This window comes from Pocillopora damicornis, chromosome 1 (genome assembly GCF_964200805.1).
Source record: "Pocillopora damicornis chromosome 1, jaPocDami1.2, whole genome shotgun sequence".
NCBI lineage: Eukaryota > Metazoa > Cnidaria > Anthozoa > Scleractinia > Pocilloporidae > Pocillopora > Pocillopora damicornis.
In genome coordinates this window covers 26,794,982-26,807,509 of record NC_142670.1, presented here as the reverse complement: position 1 = coordinate 26,807,509, position 12,528 = coordinate 26,794,982, and the positions used below count along the sequence as shown (strand labels likewise).

The following is a 12,528-nucleotide window of genomic DNA, read 5'->3' as shown; positions in this document are numbered from 1 at the left end:
ACATTTGCCCTTTTCCAGGAGTCTGGCCATGTATGAGTAGACAGCGACAGATTCCAAACGTGAGTGACGATTGGTGTGAGTAGCTCAGCACAGTCTTTCCAGATCCAGTACGGGAGGTCGTCTGGTCCCGTTGCGGTTTTCTTTACATGAACTAAGGTATTCCAGACACACCGCTCAGATATTTTCGGGGGCTTTACACTGTCCGGGATATCCATATCACTAGGTCTAACGTAAGTGTCATCATAGCACAGGTTGGCGAAGTAGTCGTTCAGACGAACTAGAGAGTTCTTGTCCAAATTTATCAACGATGACCTGCGACGCTGCGATAGGGCGTCCACGCCCTTCCACCACTCACCGCTACCAATGGCAGCCAGTTTTCTTCTGTTCTCGGTTATCAGCTCAGAAATGCGCTTATTAAATAAAGACAGGCGTTCCTTATTCTTTAAAGATATATGGGACTTAGTCCTCAGCATACACTTGACTAATGGGGACATCCAAACTGGGTCACGCGATGACATGCGTACAGATTTTTGCGGCATAAACTTATTCATCACTGCACGAATCTTTACCTCAAGCACCTCGACCGCCTTGTTTATGTCCACCTCATTGAGGACGTCACTCCAGTCCAGCGCAGCGAGTGCCATATAAAATGACTGTTTCCGATGTTCCCTACAGTCCCGCACAAGAACTTTGCGGCGCATAGGTTTAAGCTTTAATCCCGCCGGTAAAACAAAGCCTTCATGGTCTGTCTTAATAAGCATATGTATGGAATATGCTTGACCGAACAGATCCGCTCGGTTGGTCATACAGTTATCCAAGCACGCGTTACCCCGCGTGGGAAAATCAACCACGAAATCCCAGCCAGACAAAGCCTTAAATTCTTGCATATCCAAACGATTTACATCGCCACCACAGACAATAGCCGCTTCTGGGTGTTTGTTCAACACAAGGTCCACAAAAGATATTATATAATTAATTAAGTCGAGATCCCGGTAGCTATGCTTGGGAGGATTATACAGGCCGCACATTAGCATAATGTGATCGGACGGCAACTGCACTGTTAAAGCAATAAATTCATATAAATTGGACCGATAGACATCCAAGACTTTAAGACTGTCTCTCACATAGACCGCAACACCCCCTTTTTTCCTTTTGTCCAAGTCTGCCCAACCTCTGTCCCGCCTGAACACATTGTAATTTGGGATATTCACCACGGCGTCCGGCATATTAGTGGAAAGATGAGTTTCACTGACAATACACACATCAATATCCTGAGATCTCAGGTCAGCCTCAAGCGCCACAGGTGCTCGTACACGACTTTTTGTTTTCGACAAACCACAAATGTTCGTAAACAAACATTTTGGGACAGCGAAACCCTTTGATTTAGAGGTGGATGTTTTGTCGGTTGTGTTGACACGCGGAATGTTAATTAAGTTACTCCGATCCACTTTCCGACCTTCAGCCTTGATGAAACGGCGGCCTTGCATCACCGGGATTTTCTTGGTTGAGATGGATCGTGAGATTCGAGCACTATGTTGCCCACGGTATTTCAGAATGCCGAGTGACTTGAACTGAGATAGAACGGCCGGAGATGGCTTGAAAGCTTTGTTTCGGAGAGACAAGAGTTCAGAGCATTTCAAAGACGCTGGCTTAGTTCGCATTAACATCGGGTAGTTCTTATTAACTCCTCCGAAACTCCTGTCTATCTCTGGACCCGGTTGTGACTCTACGTCCATATCTATAGTGATATCTAGCGTGATATATTTCTCCGGTACTGCAAGCAAGGTTAGACCATGGACGCCCCACAACACCACCGGCCGGCGAATTCTAAATTTAGGAGTAGTAAACTTGGATAAAATATGTTTGTTTGGCCAAGGACTTTCAGCCCCCCTATAGTGACAATTGTAGCATTCTTGGGCAGCATTCAAAACGAAAAGAACACCAAAAATGGTAAATAGGCGAAGAGCTCCAGAAAACGTGGCAGCCATGTTGGCGCCTTTACATTATGCTTCACCACCACCATGCTTCAAAAGCTGGTGTCCCAAAGGCCACATCGAGGACAATAGAATATCGGTCATTCAAAGGATTTGACGAAAATGCCTTCATCCAGAACTTAAAAAATGTTCCGTGGCACATTGTTGACGATGAGAGCAATGTCAACGACGCAGTCTTGACTTGGAACAAATTATTTACCGAAGTTGTGGATTCTCATGCACCACTTAAAAAGCGTCGAGTAAAGGGCACAACTGCTCCTTGAATGAATAATAAAATCGCTGAAGCGATGCGCGATCGCAATTATCATCTTCGGAAAGCACAGAAATCAAACTCTACATACCACTGGGGAATGTATAGCTTTGTTTTGAATGGGTTATAACCCTGTTCCTGGCTAATGATACATCTCTTTAAACAAAATGAGGTGAAAATATCCACCAAAAGATGGTAGACTAGCCCGCGGTTTTTTTCCGGTTAGGCTCTAACTAACAGCTCTGAAAACCACCCGATATTTTCAGCACGATTAAGCTTCTTGGTTCTCCATCCTCATGTCGTAGTATTAATTTTACTTTCAAACAAAATTTAAGGTCATGACTAATATTTACAGTAAACTTGCAAATATATGTAGTTCTACTTTATGCATGAAAGATTTTATTGTAGAATAGTGCTAATGTTCATATTTAGTGTTTTCAGACCTGGAGAGCTGTCTTGTTCACGATCTTGATCTGTTCTGCGTTGAGGAACTTCCAAAGCTGAAAAAAGAATACAAAGGAAAATATTATTTGTCTTCCCTGAGCGCTTCAGCGATCAGTTCATTTTCCAAACTTATCAGTTGAAGTTCAAGTTAAACAAGCCACAATACAAAAGAAAAAAAATCGGTGGTTTCTTTGCATACATGACGACTTCAACACGGACAAAGTGTGTAATTCTGCGAACCCCACATGAGTGGGGTTCGTGCATATGTATGAGCGCTGTTACCTAGTAACGCGTGACGTATTTTACGTCACGTTCCACTGGGAGTCTTAGACGGAAGCTGTGTAGTGAAACCTGTTTGGACGCGGTTTGAGAAACTAGGATAGAACGAGAAATTCAAAGTGAACTACGTCTGGTGTTTTGACTGTAATTTTGAAAGCTTTGTTTGCTAAGTGGATAAAGATAAAGCTGATGTAGTTGAGAAAATGGTTTTGATCTTTGAAATTCATAAAGATTTCGTCCATGAAAGATTATGCAAATTTATGCCTGAAATTGAAGCGAACCGTAATTTGAACTTTTTGTTTACATAAGTTTGAGTGATATCTTAAAGAAAAAGTCGGTCTTCTCACAGGCGGCCCAAGCTCCAGCTGTGAGATGATCATCTTGCGCAATAACAGTCATGGCGGAATTATAAGAGTTTGTATGGGAATATTTACGGCCGCCTGTGATATGCCAAGCCTCCAAACAAAGGCGCTGATGGTAACGCCGATTAGTGGTGATAATTTTAGAATTATCCCACCCAATTGTATGGTTGGTTAGGCATGTATGCTCCGATAAAGCTGAATTTTCCTTTTTTCTAAGAAAAACCGCTGTTTGGTGCTCTTTTAACCGTGTACCAAACTGACGTTTGGTCTGTCCGATATATTCGTTGTCACAGTCATTGCAAGGAATAGAATCTAATAATTAGTGATCATATAAAAGGATAAATTAGTGATTATAAATTAGCGTCAAACCACGTGGGGATTAAGGGTGCCGATTTGAAGTATAAATTTTTGTTCTAGTTTTTTACGGCTTTCCGAACTGCATAGATGTAAGGAAAGGCCGCAAACTGCCATATGCTGTTTAGAATGATAAGGAAGATTAAAGTGTCTAGCGACTGGTTTGGATGCGTCCTTGTCATTTCTTTCCGCATCGCAAAGGTGTTCTCGGAATCGGTCACCCAGTCGTCTTCCTGTTTCGCCGATGTATAACTTATTGCAATAAATGCAAGTTATGCAGTTACACAGTTTCTTTTGAAACACACTTAGCTGCGTTAGACACGATTAACAGCCGATAAGAGAGATCAAGATTAAATCGGTAGATTTATAAAGACAAGCAACCTTCGGAAACATTACAACCACTCGATCAGTATTACACAGCTTACTTCCTTAAGTTCACGACGCTCTTAGTTTATTCTGAAAATGGTTCACATGCAAGCATAGCGAGCTCCCGAGCCCCCGAGCCAAATTTTCTACGAATACATCTCTTTCCAAATGTTGTGACAACAGTTTAAGGGTTCTGCAGTTTTTCATCAACATTTCCGGGAAAACGAAAGTTAACGATCTCGCGCTCGAATGTTTATCCAGCATCTTCAACCCTACGTTATCTTCTATTAACCTTGGTCTTGCTTCGCTATTGGTATTTATTAAAATCACATACGACTGTATACACGATGATAGTTATACTGAACCAGGTTGTTCAAGGCATCTCCGCAATCGAGGGTACTGCAAACAACGACTGTCATTAAAATATCTTCTAACTCGCCTGCACCTAGTCTTACCTGGAACACAGAGGTAAGGATTCAACCAATCTGTTACTCAAATCTCTTGGGGAATTTCATCCACAGTAAGAGTTCCTTTCCTTCGGCAGAGGTGTAAAACTAAATGATTTGTAAATAACTGTACAGTACTTTTACAAACAGGAAATTCGACGAGACGAGAGGCGGAAGACGAATGACGTTCGATTCATCGCTAGAATTTGAATATGTAATCGTGAAATTCGCACAATTAAAATAATCACTTGACCATGACAGTGGAAATCAAATTTCCTAACTGTCACGGGATTACTTGATGAGGTCTTTGCCTTACTTTACGGTTACATTCCTCTGACCCCTATTTTTATTCAGTGGGTAAATTTACTTCCTCGTGTTTATCTTGGTTACATCGTTGTCATTTTCATGAATGTCCGAAGATAAGTTAAACCGACAAATTTGTCAAAAATAAGAAACCTGTTTGAGACTCTGTGTCAGTGGATTAGAGACAAGCGAAGAACCGGGCGAGTTAAGGTTCCTGATCCCACGGCAGCTTTTTCGCTCATTTTCATCAGCCCTGCCCTCCTCCTCACCCATCAAAAACAAATAACGCATTTTTGGTAATTCCACCCTTTTCTTGTTTTTAAGTTCTACGCTGAATGCGTGACGGCACCCACAGGTAGCCCACGCTCGCAAAGTTAACCTTTGAAACTATGCAACTATGATAATAATTTTGGCCGACGAACGAAATGAGGATTTGTCTGAGAATAAACTGTTGCTTACTTAGCCCAGAAATTTGAAATACTTTTCAACAAATAACTTTTCTTGCCTCTATATTGTTTGTTCGTTTGAATTTTGTAAGTTTTTTGAAGCTGATTTCCGGCCGCATAGGTAGCTTTCAGTTCCCTCTCTTGCCTCTCTCAACAGCGAGCTAATCATCCGCAAACCAGCCTTGAAAATTCGAAAAAAAGCTGTGCTATCTTTGTTTTTAATCAAAACGAAATCAAACTTTCAAGTTGAGAATGTGACTATTCCAATCCTTTAAATTCCACAATACAAATATATCGAAACCTACCGATTATAAGCTCAGCGACTATACAACTTTGTACGAGGTTTAGGAAGAGCTTATAAACGGAGGGGCCTGTATCCGGGGGGGTCTATAAACGGAGGGCCCCATGTCCGAGAGGGCTTATGAAAACAACAGAAAAAGCGAAAGCAGCTGGGCGCTGATCAAAATACGTTTAGCGTTTATTGGTTTTTAATTAAGCTTCAAAACGTCAAACGAAAAAACTAACAACACGAACAGAGCTGCAAGATAACAGAGCTGAAGTTCAGACTTCCCCCTTAAAGTTCATCTTTGCTGTCCTAGTATTAAATATTTTTGTTTAGTATTTCATTAATATTTTTTCTTTGTTGAAAGGTAGATGGGCATTTAATCTTGGGGGGGGGGAAGGCTTATAAATGGGAGTTGGGGGCTTATAAGCAGCAGTCTACAATGCTTATATCTTTGCTGTATTCATGTACTAACAAAGTGATAATGTAAAAGCTTGGACTTCCTGTGGTGTGCTAGGCTGTAAGTGGGGTATTGTACATCTTTCTGTTACAAAATCCAACTGAGGTGAAATGAGCCGTCGATGTTTTTAGTTTATTAGACACTCTTTCCAAAAGCTCGGAAAAGAGAGAGCCACAATAGGATATAACAAATCCTTATCAGCATCACACAGTGCAACTGTCACCTTGACTTCTCAGGGACAGAGGATGAGGGCACTGATGCAGAAATATCAAAACTTGCGGATTTCAGATGACAATTAACAAGCAACATCATGAGAATGCACAGGTTCAATAACAAGCCATCAAACTAAGTTAAAACTTGACTTCTTATGATCATATGCCCAGTATTTTTTTCAATGACTGATCTATCTGTGCTTCATGGGTTCAACTGCCCAGCATTTAAACTACTATTTCAGTTTTAAAACATAATCTCACTTTTTAAATGAAATGTTCACAGGACACAACATTTTCATATCAAGGGTGACTAAAAAAGAAATCATAAACTGGTTTCCAATTTAGAATAAGCTTTATACTCAGTATGCAGAGTAATTCTCATATATTTCATATTAGCAATAATTTTCTTTTACTTTGTTGATTCCAAACTGATGTTGGCTTTTCCAAGTACCTAAAAAAACAAAACAAATTAAAAAACTAATAAAATCATAGCATTCAAAATAAGCATTACATTGTTTTTAAGTTTCCACAAGCCCAAAAGTCTCCTTACAACATTCTTCATCCCAGACAAAAAGTGAGTGGGTCCCCCGTGGCGTCTTCTGTCTCTGAACTTTGCAGCAACAGGTGTGGTTGTTCTCTCTTTGCAAGTTTCTACTCTAAGTTTTTCTTTGCTTGCAACAAAAATACATCATCAAACCAGAGGGAAGCCTAAGAGAGGTAAAAAAATAAAATACTTAATTAATTTTTCATAGATAAGAATCCCTATTTTATTTACAACTTGTCCCATAGGAAAAAAAAGACCAGGCACACCAGGTTTTCTACTGTTTAAATATAAACTTTCTCTGAACCTTTAACCCCAAATAGTGACAAGCAACTAATTTCTCCTTGCAATATTATCCCTAAATTATCATTATTATCATGAGAATGAATAGAGGACATGATTACTATAACGAAAAAAAGCTCTTGATTATTGAACAAATTCTCCTTGTCAGAACATTAGGAAATACATAGAGAAAAGATTGGAGAAAATGCATATATATATATGATGTTAAAGTGTAAAGAATTAAAATAGACAATACCAAATGCATGTGTATAAATTAAGGATTCTATTACATCAATGTGCTTCTACGATTTCCTTGGCTTATAGTGTGCTCTTGCAGGAATTGGCACATGCGAGCACAGGGTGCAGATGGAAAATGTGTATAACGGCAGAACAATAACATAAGCATCATCTTCCAAATATGATGAATTTCATTTCTTTTTTTCTATTGCTCAATTCTATGAATCTAATTTAATCTCACATGTATTTGTAAGGAGAATCCCATGAGCTCAAGTAAATCTCTTAACTCAAAGACATGAGTGATGTTTAGAAAGCTTTGGTAACTGCACAAGCCATGGGAATGCCTTTTGGAAACCTTTCCTAACAAATAATGAGTAACCATAAATTATGACATGCAAGAGCTGCTTATGCATTTTTATGTATGATATGTTCTAAACAAAACCTCATACAAATACTGCTATTTGTACATTCCTGGTGCACATTTCTCAAAACATTTTTAACCAGTTAGAAAATGTCTTAAGATAATTACTTTGTTTGATTTGATCATTCATTAGAATAATCACATCAAATTTTATGAACACATCAAATTTAAATGTCTTTTTTTAAATTATGAAAAAGTTTAGCATTGTTTAGTTATCTTAAAAAGCTTTAATTTCAAGCCAATGTGTATGGTATGGAAATAGACCAATCAGGAATGAAACATTTTGTTTCAGTATATAATGATTATCATTAGAGTATTTTAAAGATAATATTTGAATTTAAGTAAAGAAATCACAACAGTCTCAGTCTAAGTGACTTGCGGTAGTCTCTTATTTATCTTGAGTCCTTAATTTTTGCAAATGACTGTTAATTAAAATTGAGGAGAAAATAATAAAAAAGGACAACAACAATTTGACGATGAAAAGTTAAACCCCATCCCTCTCTCACTGTAGGACAGTACCCACTACATGATAAAAGTATGAACCTGATTAATTCTGATTAAAGCTGACAAATTTGAGAGTATAGGAGTTAGCTTGAGAGTACACGTTTAAGTATGTAAGTACTCAAAATTCTTTTGCAGTTGCTTAATATCATGATGTTATACCTCCCAACTTAAAAACCATTTTTTATTTGACCTTCATTTTCCCCTTTAGCTTTAGCTCAAGGAACATTTGAGAGTTTTGGGAAAAGAAAACTTACTGTTTCCCTTGAAGCCAGTCAAAAGTACCTAATATGTTTAAGTTCATTAACAAAGTTTGAACTGAAACAAACTCTGAACAGGTATGGCAAAGAGTGCATTGCATTTGTAAATCTTCATTTTATCATTTGCGAAATATTAGCTATATCAGGAAATATCTTTCAGCGACCACTACTGAATTGCTGGTTCATATGTTTGTATCTTCGAAGCTGGATTACTGTAATTCCCTTTTGTATGGCCTACCAGCCTACGCTATAAAAAGGCTACAACACGTCCAGAATGCTGCGGCGCGCCTCGTCACACTTACACAAAAGCATGATCACATTACGCCTGTTCTTTTCAATCTTCATTGGCTTCCCGTTAACCAACGTATTATTTTTAAGATTTTACTTATAACCTACAAGGCACTTAACAACCTGGCACCGTCGTACATTTGTGATCTGCTTACATCTTACACCCCATCGCGTCAACTACGCTCATCATTCAAGCACCTTCTGGTTTCTCCATCCTATAACTTGAAAACATATGGCGCAAGATCTTTCTCTGTAGCAGCACCATCATTATGGAATGCTTTGCCAAGTGAAATTAGAAATGCTCAGTCTGTGTCTGTTTTTAAACGTAGATTAAAAACTTTACTCTTTAGAAAAGCCTTTTATAATTAATATTAGCTGTCTTAAGTGTTAATGTTTAAGTTTTTTTTGTAGGCGCCGTTGAACAGTAGGATACTGGCGTGGTATAAATCTTTTATTATTATTATTATTATTATTATTATTATTATTATTATTATTATTATTTATAATTAATATTAGCTGTCTTAAGTGTTAATTTTCAAGTTTTTTTTTTTTTTTTTTTTTTTTTTCTTGTAGGCGCCTTTGAACAGTAGGATACTGGCGCGGTATAAATCTTTTATTATTATTATTATTATTATTTGAAAAACCAAGGCTCCCTTTTTCTATCACCCCACTCTCTGGTGAGAACTCAACCCTGTTCACTTGGCTTTACTAAACTACACTTAAGAAACAATCAGTAGAGTTGTTTGTCTAAGTATTTAATCACTTGGCTCACTTTTGTAATATTCACTCAGTACAACAGATGTGCAAGAGCTACTTTTATCACATGGAAAAGAATGCTTGATTTCTTGTGGATTCATGTTAGTAAATTAGATGTAATAGGTTGTTGCTAGGTGATAATCAGAACAGAAGTCAATCAATTCCTGTAACGAAATTGTGCTTTGTCTCTTGATAGCAAGAATTATTCTAAACATCTGTCACCAAGTACAAGACATACTACTGTCAAGCAACATGAAGTCTCCACCAACCCTGACAGGACACTTTTGTGCCCCCCCTTGACCATCTTGTTGTGACAATAATTTGTGGTTTGAAATCTAACATGGTATCAAAGCTAATTAAACACAGAAAGAAAAGAGAGCCTGGTCAGTCTACCAGAAAACTTACTGCTTGTCTTATACAGGCTTTAAGAGCTCGAAACTCCTTATCGCAGGCATGTTTGGTAATGCTGTCTTTCTGAGACACTGACAGCATCCATAAAGAAGGGCCAGGAAAAATTTAAATAAAAACCATTAAGGACATAAAAATATCTAAAACAACTTGACACATTTTTGTTTGAGCATTAAAACAATTTCAAGAAATAATGAAAACAAACCATGTCAGATTTTCAGTTAAGTGAGTCAACTCTCAGATCTCAGAAGTAAAAGGATCAAGATTTCAGGTAGTTGGCTAAGAGGAGACAATTTGGGACAGATTTGAACACTTAATAATAATGATCTTTTTACTTGTCATACACAGTGCTATTTACAACATTGATTGAGCCTAAAAACAATCTAATATTTTCAAGCTTTTCCATGACCCTGGTCTGTGATTGGCTAAAATACTAGCACTGTAATCATCAAATCAGAGACAAAAACATCAGTTTGGTTTTGTGTATTTAGTAGTGGCCAAAGTTGTTTTCTTTCTTTCTCTCTGTTTTTTTTTCCTTTTTTTTCATATTTTAAAATCTTAATTACAAAACCACACTTACACTTACAATACATCAGCTACGTATAGTGTTAGTATTCAAGCAAATCACAGACCAGGGTCATGGAAAAGCAAAGAAATATTAGATTATTTTTAGGCTCGATCAAAGTTATAAATAGCACTGTGTAGGACAAGTAAAATGATTAATATAGTGTTCAGATCTGTCCCAAATTGTCTCATCTTATCCAACTACCTGAAATCTTGATCCTTTTAGTTCTGAGATCTGAGAGTTGATCCACTCAACTAAAAACCTGACACAGTTTGTTTTTAACATTGCCGAGAATATGTATGAGATTGTGTTAATGCTGAAACAAAAATTTGTCGAGTTTTTTTACTAGATATTTTATTTCCTTTATGGTTTTTATTTTATTTGTTTTTCAGGCCCTTCTTTATGCATGCTGTGTATCCCAGAAAGACAACATTACCAAACATACCTGTGAGACAAGCAGTAAGTTTCCTGGTCAAATGATCAGGTGCTCTTTTCTTTCTGTGTTTAATTAGCTTTGATACCATGTTAGATTTAAAACCACAAACTCAATTATTATCATAACAAGTTAGTCGAAGGGGGGCACAAAAGTGTCCTCTCAGGGATGACGAAGACTTCATGTTGCTTGACAGTAGTATATCTTGTACTTGGTGACAGATGTTTAGAATATTTTTAGCCATCAAGAGATAAAGCACAATTTAATTACAGGAATTCATTGACTTTTATTCTGATTATCACCTGGCAACAACCAATTACATTAACTAATTTACTAGCATAAAACCCATAATAAATCAAGTGTTCTTTTCCATGTAATAAAAGTGGCTCTTGCACATCTGTTGTTTTGAGTGATTTACTTCAAAAGTGAGCCAAGTGATTAAATAGTTAGACAAACAGCTTTACTAATTGTTTCTTAACTCTTTAACCCCCAAGATCTTAATGTTAATTCTCCCCTCTAGCTGCTACCATGTCCTTGCAAATTAGGTACAAGAATTTGGTGTTAGATCAAGAAAGTGACTTTTACCTGAGAAATTTGAAAATTTTCATCACCTGTTTGCTAGATATATGTATGGATATTTTAGGGAGAAGTTTCATGCTAACCACTTCTGGGAGTTAAAGGGTTAAGTGTAGTTCAGCAAACCCCAGTGAATAGGGCTAAGTTCTCAACAAAGAGTGGGGTGATATAAAAAGGAAGCCTTGGTTTTTTGAGTTTAATGCATTCTTTGCCATACTTTTCCAGAGTTTGTTTTACTTCAAACTTTGTTAATGACTGGCTTCAAGGGAAGAAGTTAGTTTTCTTTTCCTAAGACTCTCAAATGTTCCTTGAGCTGAGAACAAAGGGAAAAATTTAAGGGTCAAATAAAAAGTGGTTTTTGAGTTGGGAGGTATGATATCATGATTTTAAACAATTTAAAAGTAATTTTGAGTACTTACATACTTAAACATGTTCTCTCAAACTCTAATATATACTCTCAAATTAGTCAGCTTTAATCAGGTTCATACTTTTATCATGCAGTGGGTACTGTCCTACAGTGAGAGAGAGATGGGGTTTAACATTTCATTGTCAAATTGTTGGTGTCCTTTTCTGTTTATTTCTCCCCAATTTATTTTACTGTCATCAGCAAAAATTAGTGACTTGAGATAAGAGATCTACTTAAATTCAAATACTACCTTTAAAGTAATCTAATGATAATCATTATATACTGAAACAAAATATGTTTCATTCCTGATTGGTCTAGTGTAAATGAATTGAAAAATAAGTTACTAAGGTACTTGATATAACCTGTAACTGAAGTTACAGGTTTTCCATACTACACACTGGCTTGAAATTAAAGCTTCTAGGGATAACTTAACAACACTAAACTTTTTCGTAGTTAGAAAAAAAATTACAATTTGAAGTGTCCATCACCCTCTGCCTTCTAAGAATGATCAAATCAAACATAATTTAGGGTGTGAAATAAATTTTTTTTTCTGATAGCCACTTGGCTCCTAAATTCTTCAAAGTGGTAGCCAATTCAAAAAAAGTTGTTCACCATTTTCAAAGAAAATCAAAACCTTTTTTTACGCTGTCATCGT

General features: G+C 37.1%; 1 protein-coding gene and 2 long non-coding RNA genes across 6 annotated transcripts in view; 2 read left to right on the top strand and 1 right to left on the bottom strand.

The window, feature by feature from the left end:
• The window catches only part of LOC149053010 (uncharacterized), a 204,631-nt gene that overhangs the window by 156,247 nt on the left and 35,856 nt on the right, over window positions 1-12,528 (top strand). The gene's annotated exons all lie outside the window — the stretch shown is intronic.
• LOC149053015 (uncharacterized) lies at window positions 5,707-7,173 on the bottom strand. Its single transcript, XR_016188929.1, has 2 exons — window positions 6,750-7,173; window positions 5,707-6,650 (listed from the first exon to the last, which is right to left on the bottom strand). It is a non-coding gene; the product is annotated as an uncharacterized LOC149053015 (long non-coding RNA).
• The window catches only part of LOC149053013 (uncharacterized), a 7,910-nt gene continuing 5,887 nt past the window's right edge, over window positions 10,506-12,528 (top strand). The window contains exon 1 of the long non-coding RNA XR_016188886.1: window positions 10,506-10,917. This is a non-coding gene — a long non-coding RNA (uncharacterized LOC149053013). The remainder of the gene's footprint in view (window positions 10,918-12,528) is intronic.